This window comes from Melanotaenia boesemani, chromosome 24 (assembly GCF_017639745.1).
Source record: "Melanotaenia boesemani isolate fMelBoe1 chromosome 24, fMelBoe1.pri, whole genome shotgun sequence".
Classification (NCBI taxonomy): domain Eukaryota; kingdom Metazoa; phylum Chordata; class Actinopteri; order Atheriniformes; family Melanotaeniidae; genus Melanotaenia; species Melanotaenia boesemani.
In genome coordinates this window covers 7,918,065-7,931,163 of record NC_055705.1, presented here as the reverse complement: position 1 = coordinate 7,931,163, position 13,099 = coordinate 7,918,065, and positions in this window count along the sequence as shown.

Sequence of the window (13,099 nt, the reverse complement as noted above, 5' to 3'; positions counted from 1 at the left end):
AAGGCAGCAAATAGAAACATTTTTACCCCGATTTAAAACTGCTGAGTTTCAGCAGACCTGCAGTCGGACTCGTATTTATCATGGCTGCCTCGCGAATTTGCGTTTCTGTGAAGCATCATTTGTTCGCTTCCCCTGAAATTAACGCTACATGTTCACAAGTTGCAATATGCAGGTAACCAGTAGGGGCAGCGTTGCTACAAACATGACTATAAGTAAGGTTACTGGGTCAACAGGGGTTGTTTTCTATCTATGATTACACTTGTCTTTTTTTTTTTTTTTTGTACCATTACGTCAAAATTAACCCTTTAAGTGCTCTAATTATGACATGCAGCTGGACCTTTTTGCACTTTTTTGCCAATAAATGTGTCAGAAAATCTGCTGTGTAAAGAATTTTGCACCTTTCTTCAGGTCAGCTGAAACTTTCATATTCTGACAAGTACTTGACATTATTATTATTATTATTATTATTATTATTATTATTATTATTATTATTATTATTATAAATGCTTTAACAAGTGTGTGACAACGAAAGTCAACAGATTTGAAATTTAATCCAGATTCTCTTTACTAACAATTAAAATATACAAGAAGAAAATTTCTTATTCACATTTTTTAAAGGTCTTGTTTGCCCAGAGCTTTCAGTGTCTGACAGTATCCTGTAAACATCGTACATTATTGGATGCCGCTACTGATTGGGGAGTTTTGGTAATTTTGTTTTAAGTGTGTCATTTTCTGACACTGGCAACAGAAATGGACTTAAGATTCGACTAAATACTAATCGGCATGTTTATAGTCCTGTTAACACCCAAAAAATTGAGGAACTTTATTCTGAGTTTTCGAATGCTCCTAACAGGAATCCTCCAGTAAGCGTAGCACACAAGCTAGTATGTGAACGATTGTGCTTACAACAGCGCTGGTTTCAAACATAAACGCTAAATTAAGCAGCAAGTATATTTTCAGCCTTAGACCTGTTGTTCTCCTGTGATACCACCAGATGGCGGTGTACAGCAGGTTTGCTTTACAAAGAATTAAGTATTATGGTGCAGAAAACCAAAAATGTGATGGACACCAGGTCATAGAAGAGGAAGTTGAAAGAAAGTCGGGTGTTACATTTTCAGTACGAAGTCATCAAACAGTTTTTCATCCCCTCAGCCCGTCTTCTGTCTGCTGTATATGCACATCTGTTACATGTTCCATCGTTCTGTATGTCAGAGACGTCCATGAAACACTTCTACAACCTCATCCATGTTTTAAACTTTCTGTACCAATGTGTACTTTTACTTGACTGACTGATCTTTGCTGGAAAATACTCAAACATCTGTAAAAATGTCCAAATGTTGTAACTTTAACCCCAAAACACATTAAAATCGTGGTTTTCAAAGAATTAATCCAATTTGAGTGAACACAAGTCTGTTTCCAGCTGTTTGGTGTGTATTCAGGGAAAAAAAAGTTTGAAACCCGTCACGACCCAGTCACGAGAGTTTGAGTTGTACCACCATGAGGAGCGCTAACGTTAGCATTGGCTCGGTTCCCTTTTTTTCCAGTAAACCCTGATAATGAGGCATCATTAAACAGGGGGTGGATTTCCTGCTGTGATGTGTCAGGATGGAGATGGAGGAGGAGGGAGGGGGGTTTAATGCTTTTTAATTGCCTACAACCCCACTGGTGTGAAGTTAAATGTGGTTTGACGATGACGGAAGTGAAAGATGAAATGCTACTGTCCTGGTCTCTGCAGCCATCTGTAGGCCGACCATCTGCAAAACCAAACAAAGCTTTTATAGTTGCAGAATGAAGCTTTCAAGGACGTTTAAAGCTCCTGAAATTCAGGTTTTCATGAGAAAAAGCAGCTAATCCTCCAGCTAAACTCATCCTGTTTGTTTCTACTGAATCTGGGCAGACTGGATGAAACCTGGAATATTCCAGTGAAATATCTTGTTCCTCTGAGACGATGTTTCGTCTCTTTAACCACAATCATAGTTCAGCTGCTGTGTTTAGGCCACGCCCCCCCACTGATTACCTGTTCATCTTGTTCTCCTAAACTCATCCCTCTATACCTGTCCTTTTTCACCCGTCTCTCATCTGTTCATCCATCCTCTTCCCTCTCTTCCACCCATTCATCTATCCTTCCATCCTCACCCCCCTTTCTGATCTGTCCATTCTTATCCATTCATCCTTCCCTCCCTCATATGTTCATCTATTTTCGCTCTCATCCATCCTTCCATTTTTCTTCCCCCTCCTTTATCCATTCATTCTCCCTTACCTCATCTGTTCATCTTTTCCTCCTACCCCTCTCGCCCATCCACCCTCCCTCGTTTTCTCCCCTTCCATGCTCCCCTCTCCCTCTCATCCAGCCATCCTTTGCTCTTCTTTTTAATTTATTTTTTAGAATACTTTCAGATCTCTCTATCCTTCATCAAACCAGTAAACCCAGATGGCTGAGGTATGGTATTTACTGGTGAATTCATGTTTCCAGTGGAAAACCGAGTCATGGACCAGGAGCAGCTCTGATTACACTCAGGAGATAAAAGTGTGTTTGTTATTTAAAACATGAATATTAAACCAAAACATGAAACTTTCTGAATGTTTTTCAAGTTTCTGTTTGAGTCTGGGGTGAATCATTTCATATTTAATCATGTTTTCATCAGTTTGAATTTTTTAACTTCCAGTGAGGTGAATCATGATGATTTAGACGTGATGATGGTAGCTGATAAGAATCAGAAAAAAACACTTAATTGGAGCCGGATCACCAGCAGCTCCCTGCAGTCCTGGAGTTCCTTCAGCTCGGAGTAAAAGCTGCTTGATGTCCAGGACTTTTAGACAAACAGCAGTATTAATGCTGCGATTTAGATTTCATCACCAAACAGTAAGAACATCGAGAACACATCTGACATTTTAATGATCCTCTCTGATCACATCTGGGATCATTACCAGCCCCCTTAACAACCAAACCAAAAACACTTTATCAAAGACGGAGAGAAAAGAAGCTGAAAACAGTGATGGGCTGAATTTGGTGTTAGAAACTGGTTTCTGCTTCACTTTCTGGTCCTCATCTCCTCTTTGCTGCCAGAGCTGTACTCAGACATATTTTTTATAAAGACATCAGAAGAAGAAATGATGCACAGAGACTAAAACTAGTTGAGCAGAAAGTAAAAGATTTCCGATTCACCGTAAAGATAAAAATGGAAACATCCTTCTGCCTGATCCAATCTAACAGCAAGACATCTGGGATGGCCTGATGAGAAGAAGGAGGAAAATGAAGGAAAAGAAAGGAAAGGGAAAAGGACAAAGAGAAGAAAAGGAAAATTGGAGGGATGAAAAAAGTGAGGGAATAAAAAGAAAAACGAAGAAAAGGAGAATAACAAGGAAGAGAAAAAAGTAAGCAGAAGAATAAGGAAGAAAGATGGAGGAGGAAAAGAAGAGGCTGTGGAGTAGGAGAAGGAGAAGTATATCTAGGATTTGATTTAGAAAGAATAATGAGAAGGAAGTACAAGTAAAGATGGAGAAGACGAAGTTGAAAAAGAAGATGGGGAGAAGCAGAAGTAGAGGTTAAAGAAGTAGAAGTTGAAGTAGAGGTAAAAGAAGGAACAGGAAGAGTTAAAGTTAGAAGTACAAGATAAAGAAGTAGAAGTAGAAGAAGTAACAGCAGAGAGAGGTAAAAGGTTAAGTAGAAAAAATAAAGGTAGAAGCTGTAGTAGAGGCAAAAATAAAAGTAGTTAAAAGAAGTAGAAGAGTAGTGGTAGAACTTGAAGTAGAGTAGAGGTAAAAGATTAAGTAGAAGTAGCAGAGGTAGAAGCTGTAGAGGCAAAAGTAGAAATAGTTAGACGAAGACGTAGAGGTAAAAGATTAAGTAGAAGTAGAATGTCAAGTATAGGCAGTAGAGAAGCAGAGGGAGAAGTAGAGGTAAATGTATAAGAAGTATGTTTAGAAGTATAAGAAGTAGTAGTAAAAGATGAAGTAGAAGAAGTATAGGTAGAAACTGAAGTAGAAGTAAAAGTGAAAATAAAGTAAAGGTAGAAGTTGAAGTAAAGCAAAAAGATTAAGTAGAAGCAGTAGAGGTAGAAGCTGTAGTAGAGACAAAAGCAGAAGTTGTTAAAAGATAAAGTAGAAGAAGTAGTTGAGGTAGAAGTTAAAGGAGAATAAGAAGAAGCAGAGGAAGTAGAGACAGAAAAAATAGAAGAAACTGACCAGCCAGAATTTTGTATATAACTACTGTTTACATCACCTGACAGAGTCTCTGACCAGGTGAACCTCCACCTAACCAAACAGCAGGGTGGGCTTCTTCACCTACCTGTTGATGTCACTCTAATAACAGGTCATGCCTCTGTCATCAGGTCAGGACTGAACCACACCCTGAAGGGGCAGATAAATACCCTGACCCCCCACCCTGAGCAGCCCCTCCTCTCAGAAACAGAAACATCACTCAGTTCTGTTCAGTGTTCAAGTTCACTGATAACATGCTAAAAAACCTCCACAGACATAATGATCACTGTATAGCACATTCATCACCACAAAGTCAGGGGAGCATCAATGAGACCAGAGGGTTAGACTGATAGCTCAAGTTTCCAGAGCAGGAAGATGGCTCTGTATGAACCTGCCAGTCACCATAGTAACTGATGCTGGACTCAGAGCTGATCACTAAATTTATCTTGACCAGATGGCAGTAACATCTGACCACATTGCTTGTTAGATATTTACATTTATTATTCTGGTTTTTCATTCTTTAGATGAGTCAACTTTACTGGGATGGAGTTTATCTCTGTCATCCCATCAACGACCACATGGGTAGAACAATGTCTCTGCACCACATCTTCCTTCCATGGAGAAGCATGGTGGAGACGTAAAGCAGAAAGATGAATGAAGAGTGTTTGGGGTTTGCCAGGAATCATCATCCTTTATTAGTCCCACAGTGGGGAAATTCTTTCTCTGCATTTAACCCATCCTAGTTGCTGGGAGCAATGGGCTGCCAGATTCCTGCACCCGGGGAGCAGTTGAGGGTTAAGGGCCTGGCTCAGGGACCCACAGTAGTTATTACCTAAGTTGACAGCCTGGGACTTGAACCCAGGTTCTCCAAACCCAAGCCCACCTCTGGAAGTCTTTTTCTCTTAAATACCTTCAACTTTCAGACTCACCAACATAATTAGAAAGAAATTCTTGTTTTTATTTTGGGTAGTTTCCATGAAGGGTTGGGTTTGTTACTGGGATTACTGGGCGTGATGGAGTCATTAGTAACACTGGTGCTTTTACTGCCACACCAAATAAAAAATGTCCAAGGTGGAAAATGTCAGGATCAGAAGTGTTGAGGCCTTTCTGCTTTGGTTTGTTTGGTTTTTCCCTGACTGTGGAAAAAAAAGATGAAAATTCAGGTTTTACTTTCTGTGTCTTCACATGGAGAAAAGCTCTCGTGAGGGTTAGTAAGCAAATCTCACCCCTCTGTCAGAGTGTATTTAAGCCCTAATTATCTAGGTCGTTAGTGACCTGGATAACAATTTACTGCCTTTCTAATCAAAAAGAAGCTCATTTTGTTCCAGTAACTAGTCCTATTTAATTAAAGTAGATCCCACAGCGTTTCTCCTGCACTGACATCTCTACTGTCTACTCCACCCTCATAGAAACTGAGAAACTTCACTAGTTCAAGCTGGTATTTTAAATGGCAGACTTAAACTTTATTTTCATGTCAGATTAAAAAGATCTGCAGCTTCACTGGGAACAGGAAACACAAAGAAACAAAGAACTTCCTGTTTCCTGAGCTGTGCACGAATGACTTCAAAAGAATGTGTTCATTGAACATTGAACGATGAACGTTGAGCTCAACACTTGAACGAGAACTTGTTCAGATTACTTGAGGTGCCGCAACAATCTCTGCCTACATTTACTGGGCATTAGACCTACTTCACAAGACGTTACCCATGATGCACTGTGCACTGAAGCACAACAAACCAGGAACGCTACATGGCAACGCTACATGGCAACGCTACATGGCAACGCTGACGCTGTCCTGCTCTAGAGCAGATGCAGGGGGAAAGAGAGAAGCTGCAGAGGAAATGAGGACATCAGTCTGTTTAGGGTTATTTACAGGAATATTACCTTTGTACTGAAACTAAAATCTAACATTTCTGTGCAAATATTGTCTGCCTGCACTAACCTTTAAGGCCCATTTGTGCTTGACGCAGAAGATGGAGCAATAGCACTGGAAACTGTGGGGGCAGTGCTGAACAGAATAGCTCACATGCAACCGGGGAAAGAAACAAACCAGACAAAAAGAGGATCAGGAAGGAAACAAAAAGCTGGAAGAAGAAGAAAGACGAGGACAACTGTAGAAATCGTTCATGCTTTTGGATAAAGACTATTTGCGAGTGTTTAGGGTGTGCTGTGTGGTTGGAAACAACTTCATGGCGATGCATCACCACGGCTAAATGGTGTCTGAAACTGATGTCGGCTCAGATGTGAAGTCTGAACTCAGCACTGCCCACTAGTGGAGGAACTGACTCAACAACCATGGCAACGTAAAAGTTGCATGGAAGTATGACATCATTTGAAATAGATGTTGCTTTTTATGTACATAAGGGAGCATAAATGGGCTATAAGTATGAACATCAGCTTCATTACTTTAAAGCATCTGTCCAGAGTGAGAAGATTTCTCATAATATTTCGACATTTGCAGCATTTTCTTTTCTTGCATTAAATTTAGGGAGGATATGTAATCTGAAAATAGGTCTTTAAAAAAAACTTCTGCTACACTGAAAAATGTTATTTTTGTCCTCTGTTCACACATCTGTTCTACATGCATTTCTACACTCTCATTCTTTCTCAAGTTGTCTTTCACTCTAACCTCTAACCTAAAAAAATTTAAAATGAGCTGAACTTCGAAGTAGTTCATGAGAAGCAGGAAACTGCTTCACTTCCTGTTTCCTTGTTTCTTGTTTCTTTCTGTTAGTTTCTTGTTTCTTTGTGTTTCCTGTTTCCTTCTGTTTCTTTCTGTTTGTTTCTTGTTTCTTTGTGTTTCCTTTTTCTTTGTGTTTCCTGTGTCATTCTTGGCTCTTCCCTCCATCAGCAGCAGCTGGATGTGATAGAGCCTTTCTGCTCTGCTCTCTGATCTTCTGGAAACACCAGTAGGAGAGAAATCTTCCAGGATTCCCTCACATTCCTCACTTTGCTTCGACATTTCACTTCCAGCTTTATTACCTAGAGTTTTTTCATGTCTTTGATGGGTTTTCACATTAGCTTTTCCATCCTTCCCACAGATGCTACTTAGTCTGGCTTGTTTGCACATGAAGCCCACTTAGCCTGCGGACCCCCTGAGGATTTAGCTGCTGTTTGGTGGGTGCTCTTCTGTCCTGGCTCCTGTAGAAGGAAACATTAAACACAGGCTGATCCATCATCCTCTGCTGTTCTAAATCACATCCCAGCAGTTTCCTGTTCCCTCAGCCAAGTTCAGGTCAGTGAATCATCCTCATTCCTGACAGCTAATGTGTCTTCTTTACAGACCTCCATGCTTGATTGTGAGCAGATGGCCTCACTTTGAGAGACAGTCACAAAGAATACAGCAACACTGTCAGGGAGGTTGTTTGGAGCCTACTTTACAGAAGAACAAAGAATCACATTTATGTCCTGCCAAGTCCTCGTCTGTCTTGCTACAAATCATCAGAAACTCATTCAGCGTGTCCAGGTTCATCACCAATGTGTTATCATGGAAACGCGTCGACATCGCCGTCTGCAAACAGTCCGTTGTTGAAATGACGTGTGTGTAAGTGTGTGTGCTGATGATGCAGACATGTCTACATCTCTGCACCGATCCACCTCTAGATCTCCCCCTCCATCCTTCCTTAAACTTGAACTCCTCCACTTGGGGCAGGACCTCATTCTCAACCTGGAGAGGACACTCCATCCTCTTCCGACTGAGGACAAAAAAATTATTAAGAGCAAATGGACAGAAACAGGAGCTGATGTTTGCAAGTGAACTATGAGAAAGTAGCTAAAGGAAAAGAAGATTTCCATCCAGAAAAGCTTAATGGAAACCATCAATAGCTGCTAAACAGAAGAAAACTAGGATACTGTGGGCTGAAAAGACGCAGTGATGGACTGTGGATGAATGGACGGAAGTGATGAATCACCAAAGACATGATGCTGGGACTTTGGTTTGGTGCGGGTCCAATAAACGTGTGAAGAAAAGCTTAATGATATGATTTAACCCCTCATCATCAAAGATGATGTCTAGCATCCCCTCCTGGTTGGGACATTGATTTAAACCGCACACCACATCACGACTGTCATAACAATAACCGCTGATCAGCAGATGGTACTCATGTAGATATTTGATCAGTTTCAGGTTAAATTGTTGCTGTGCACAGTGGACACCAGAGGAAGACAACTGTGTGGTTTCCCTTCTGACATACAACAGACCAAAAAAATAAAATAAAACTGGTTTCAGATTTTTATGGGCATACAACTTGTTGTTTATTGAAACTAAATCATCTCTTAATAGCAGATGGAAGACGTGATTCACAGACTGATAATTTGAACGTATAAAGACTGGGATTCCGGACTGGGATGTATCTGTATGTGTGGAATTTTCTTCCTGGGGCAAGTGTTGTTGGAGCATGTTTTCCGGCTCACTGCTCCTTCCTGTGGTCCCACCTCCTCTTCTGCTCCTCAAGAGTCATTCATCTTTTACTTAGGAGGAGGCTGTTTTACATCCTCTGTAGGAAAATAAAGCTGACAATCATCGGGAGCACCTATTGGTTTGTATGTACTAAAAAATGTTCAGAGAGAATTACAACCAGACGGAGGCACCGTTTTGAATTTTCATTTGATTTTTATAACTTAGAAAGAAGTGTATGATCTCACCAGCATGACAGATATATAGTTTATGATCTTATAGAGAACAAAAGGGTTGATAAAAACCAACAAATCCCCACTATCTTGTTTATATGCTTAGTTAGCTCCAGCTAGCACCAACAATGTACTTGTGTACATGTGTTTAGCCTGGCTGCTTCAAATATTTTGCATTTGTCTGAAGCATAGGTTGTCCTCATCTTCAGAAAGTAAGGCTATGCCTTCACAAGCTGCATTCTGAAAGGGGGCAGCATCGACCTGAAGTAGAGCAAAATTGTTTGAATTTGCTCCTCAAGGCTAGCTATAGAGATGCACTCATTAAACCATTCAGAAGATTTTAACAGCCCGGTTAATGGTTTCATTTTGTAGTAATAATGCCTGGTGTGGTAGATCTGGGCCTTGATTGCCCTGGTCCTGGTCCTGGTGCTGCCATGATTAGTGTGTGTGTTTGTGTCCTGCTGTGCTAATCATGCACGCTTTCCATCTGGTGCTGTTTGGTCCGCTTCCACGTATGATTTGGCTCGTTTGGAGCCATGTGAACATTCATTTGCACGCTGCTGTAGACCAAATAAATGAACTCTGGTTTGCTCTACTGGTTAGCTTCTTGTTAAAGCCACATGAGTTTGAACACCAAAGTGAAAACAGAAACCCCAAAAATACAGAAACTGGGTGCTGCTCCATTGTTTCAGTCCTGGCCAATCAATGCGTCGGCTTTTCCTTCCTGGTCAGTGGTCATTTCAGGCAGCTGTTGTGGCTGCATGACGTCGTCCAGGAGGTTTGGTCCTCTTCAGTAAAATGCAGTTATGAATGCAAACCAAACAATGGTGTGAACTCTTTCAGTCCCCCTCCCGACTGTTCTGCTGTCAAAGCCCCTCAATCTCTATCAGGCCCTTCCTCTTACATCTAACAGATACATCATGTCATCATTTCAGCAGGAAGTGTGATGGGAGCTGCTGGAGGTGATTCCTTCACATTCCTGAAATGAAAAGACTGCATCTGAGTTCTTGACTCCAAAGTGGATCAAAGGTTAGAGAACAATCAGTAAAACTGACAACATGCGATGCAGACAGTCATATGATCTCCACTGATTAATCCTGGCAAACTGATAAACAGTGACTGCAGCCTCACATCAGACTCTCTGCAGCAGCCAGCAGCTCTGCAGTGGGTTAGTTTGATAACTCAGAGTGTATGAGCTGTTATGGATCGCTGCACATTATTCTCTGCAGACATATCCTTCTGCTGATGGAGATAAATGGCTCTGGCTGAATTTCTCATCCCCAGCTGAGGAAACAGAGGCTGGCTGGTGCCCAGGGGAGCCGGCGCTGTCGGCGGAGAGATGCTCCGGGGAAAGGAGATTTGCCGAATGAGCAGACACGTCTCAGATTTGAAATTATTGTCCCTGAAAGTGATTCTTCCGTGGGGAGCAGGGATGTCACTGCGGAGTCCGATTTATCTCTGTGGACTGATTCTGGATGACTGTGGAAAGTTTGATTCCACACGCAGAGAAAATCCAACCATGAACACGAGGTTGTCATGATCAGATGTGATGAGATGGTTCAGCGATGAGACGAGAAAACATCACAGAAAGATGAGCGTCCTGCTCAGAAACAGCTGTTCCTCCGTGTTTTCATCCCTTTGCATACCTTCCTCATGATCCAGGCGTCTGTCTGGAAATGCTGACAAAAGAGCATGAAATGACCTCCCAGTTAACCACTGTGTGCTGGACTTTTACTAATATTAAATATTAGTATATAGACACACTTTCTCATTATGTTACCTGGTTCTGTCTTTAAATCATCCTTATGTATATATATATATATTATATATATATATATATATATATATATATATATATACATACACACACGTATGTATATATTGTGAATATTTTAAATAATAATTATTAGTAACATTTAAATATAATTTATGTATTTTAATAATATAATTAATTTTATCATTTTATTCTTATATAATTAAATATTATATCTAATATCTAGCAGCTGGGATAGGCTGCAGCTCTGCTGCATAACAGTAAGCTGTTATGGGAAATGCACAGATGGAATATTTAAATAACTAAATACTTTTAAATTATAATAATTATTATCACTTAAATTGTGATATTATTTAATACAACTAAATATTATTTATATATACTTAGATAATGATATTCTAACAACTTGAACGTTTATAAATCATAATAATTTGACGTAGAACCTGTAAACTTTGACGCCTCCTATTGCATCCGTCCTGCATCCTACCTGAACTCGGAGATCTTTCCAGCCACTAAAAGTCAGTCTGATGACTTTCGTTTTCTCTCTTGATCTGTCTCTTTCTCTCTTTTATTTTCCTCTTTTCCTCCACTAATGTCCTCGTGCATCTCTTTGATGAATCAGCCATTCAAAACCTTGATATCCAGTTGCTGGTGTGTAACGCGGCATCGTAAAGCGAAATGCTGCTGTAAGGTGATACAACGGGACAGAAAAATAAAAAAGGTTGTCAGGTTTGTTTGTTTTTTTTTTTTGTTTGTTTTTTCAGCATTGAGCAACAGCCAGGAATGTACAAGATAGAGTTTTAAATAGTGATTACATTATTTAATGCTATAAATGCACATCACTGTATTTAAATGACTAAACATTTTAATAATAATCATTATTAAATAATAATGATTATTATTTCTCTAATTGTAAGATAATCATTTATTAATATAATTATTATTTAAATACTATCTAACACATTTGGGAACTTTTTCCACATAATTCAGATATTAGTTGTTTTTTTTCTTAAAGCCACAACAGCATCTATGTGATGCCTCGCAGGGGTTCCAGCTCCAGTCTTTTTACTGTTTCCTGCTGCTGCACCTGATCCAGATTAATGCATCGACATGTTTGGGCAAAACCTGATGCCACATTGTTGAGGAGAGACATTTAATTTGATTCAGGTGTGTTGAAGCAGGTAAACACCTAAAACCTGCAGGACTGTATATATATATATATATATATATATATATATATATATATATATATATATATATATATATATATATATAAGAAAAACAAATAAAAAGATGGAAATAAAATACAATTAAACATTAAATACATTTATAGCAATAAATAAATTAAAATAAGAGATAGATGATATAAAATAAAGTAAAAAAAAACGAGTGAATTTGACTGGTGGGGATCATTGTGATCAGAAAACATCGTCTGAAGCAGCAGAAAAGTCCTTCTGCCCATCTAGATATAAAATCCTGCTTTTCCTTCACTGTAACTGTGTTTCTGTGAGAAGAACTGAAGTTACTGTTGGAGACAGGAAGCGTCTGTTTGAGTTTAACCTTGTTCCATCATGGGTCTAAGGTCCCTACCTGCTGGTGCGTTTAATGAACTGGAACATTTCACAATCCTGCAGGTCTGGAGGTTTCCAGCACCTGTTCTCCGGCCTGACCTGCAGCTCCTTCAGTTCAGGTAAGCAGACTTACTCTTTTCTCTCTGTTTTCTTTCTGTTTTCTTTCTGTTTTCTTTCTGTTTTCCAGTCATCCAGCCGACTGCATCTACAGAGTCTGAGAACAGCGGCAGAAAAACTGTGTGAAGGTGAGAAACTGGAACGAAACACATTTAAAAACAGCCAGTAGAGGCTGCAGCATCTCTGAGAACTTACAGTCTGCTGGTTCGCTGTTAAAAGTCATGTCTGTCTCATGTTACACGAGTAGTGTTGGATGGATTAACTGAACATATTATTCAGTAATCAGGCAGAAACGCTAAAAACAAACCTGGCAGTTTTCAGCCTTTAAAGTTTGCAGGAGCTTCAGAAGCTGAATATGTGTGGGTCGCTATTAAAAAGCCTGTCGACCCTTTTTAGCCCTTCTTCTGTGCTTGGGGTGGCCGTCCCACAGAGAGGCTGCAGACCTCCACCTCACACCTTGTTTTTCTAACACTCAGTGACATATTTTGCTTTAGTTGTCTTTCTAATTTTGTTCAGAATCTCTAGAATCTGGCAGAATCTCCTCCTAGGCTTCATTTCAAGCTGCTCTGCTTTGGTTTCATTATAGTACACATTTCACACACACACACACACACACACACACACACACACACACACACACACACCTTCACAGATGTTGTTGAAACCTGCTGATCTGAGAAAGAGACAGAATCATTTCATCAGTTCTATTTTGGGATTCTACTTCAGGCTCCTCTTCGTTCTTCTTGTCTCAGTCTTTTAGACGTTTTATTGGTTCATTTGTTATAATTTCTGAACTTTTTATGATTTA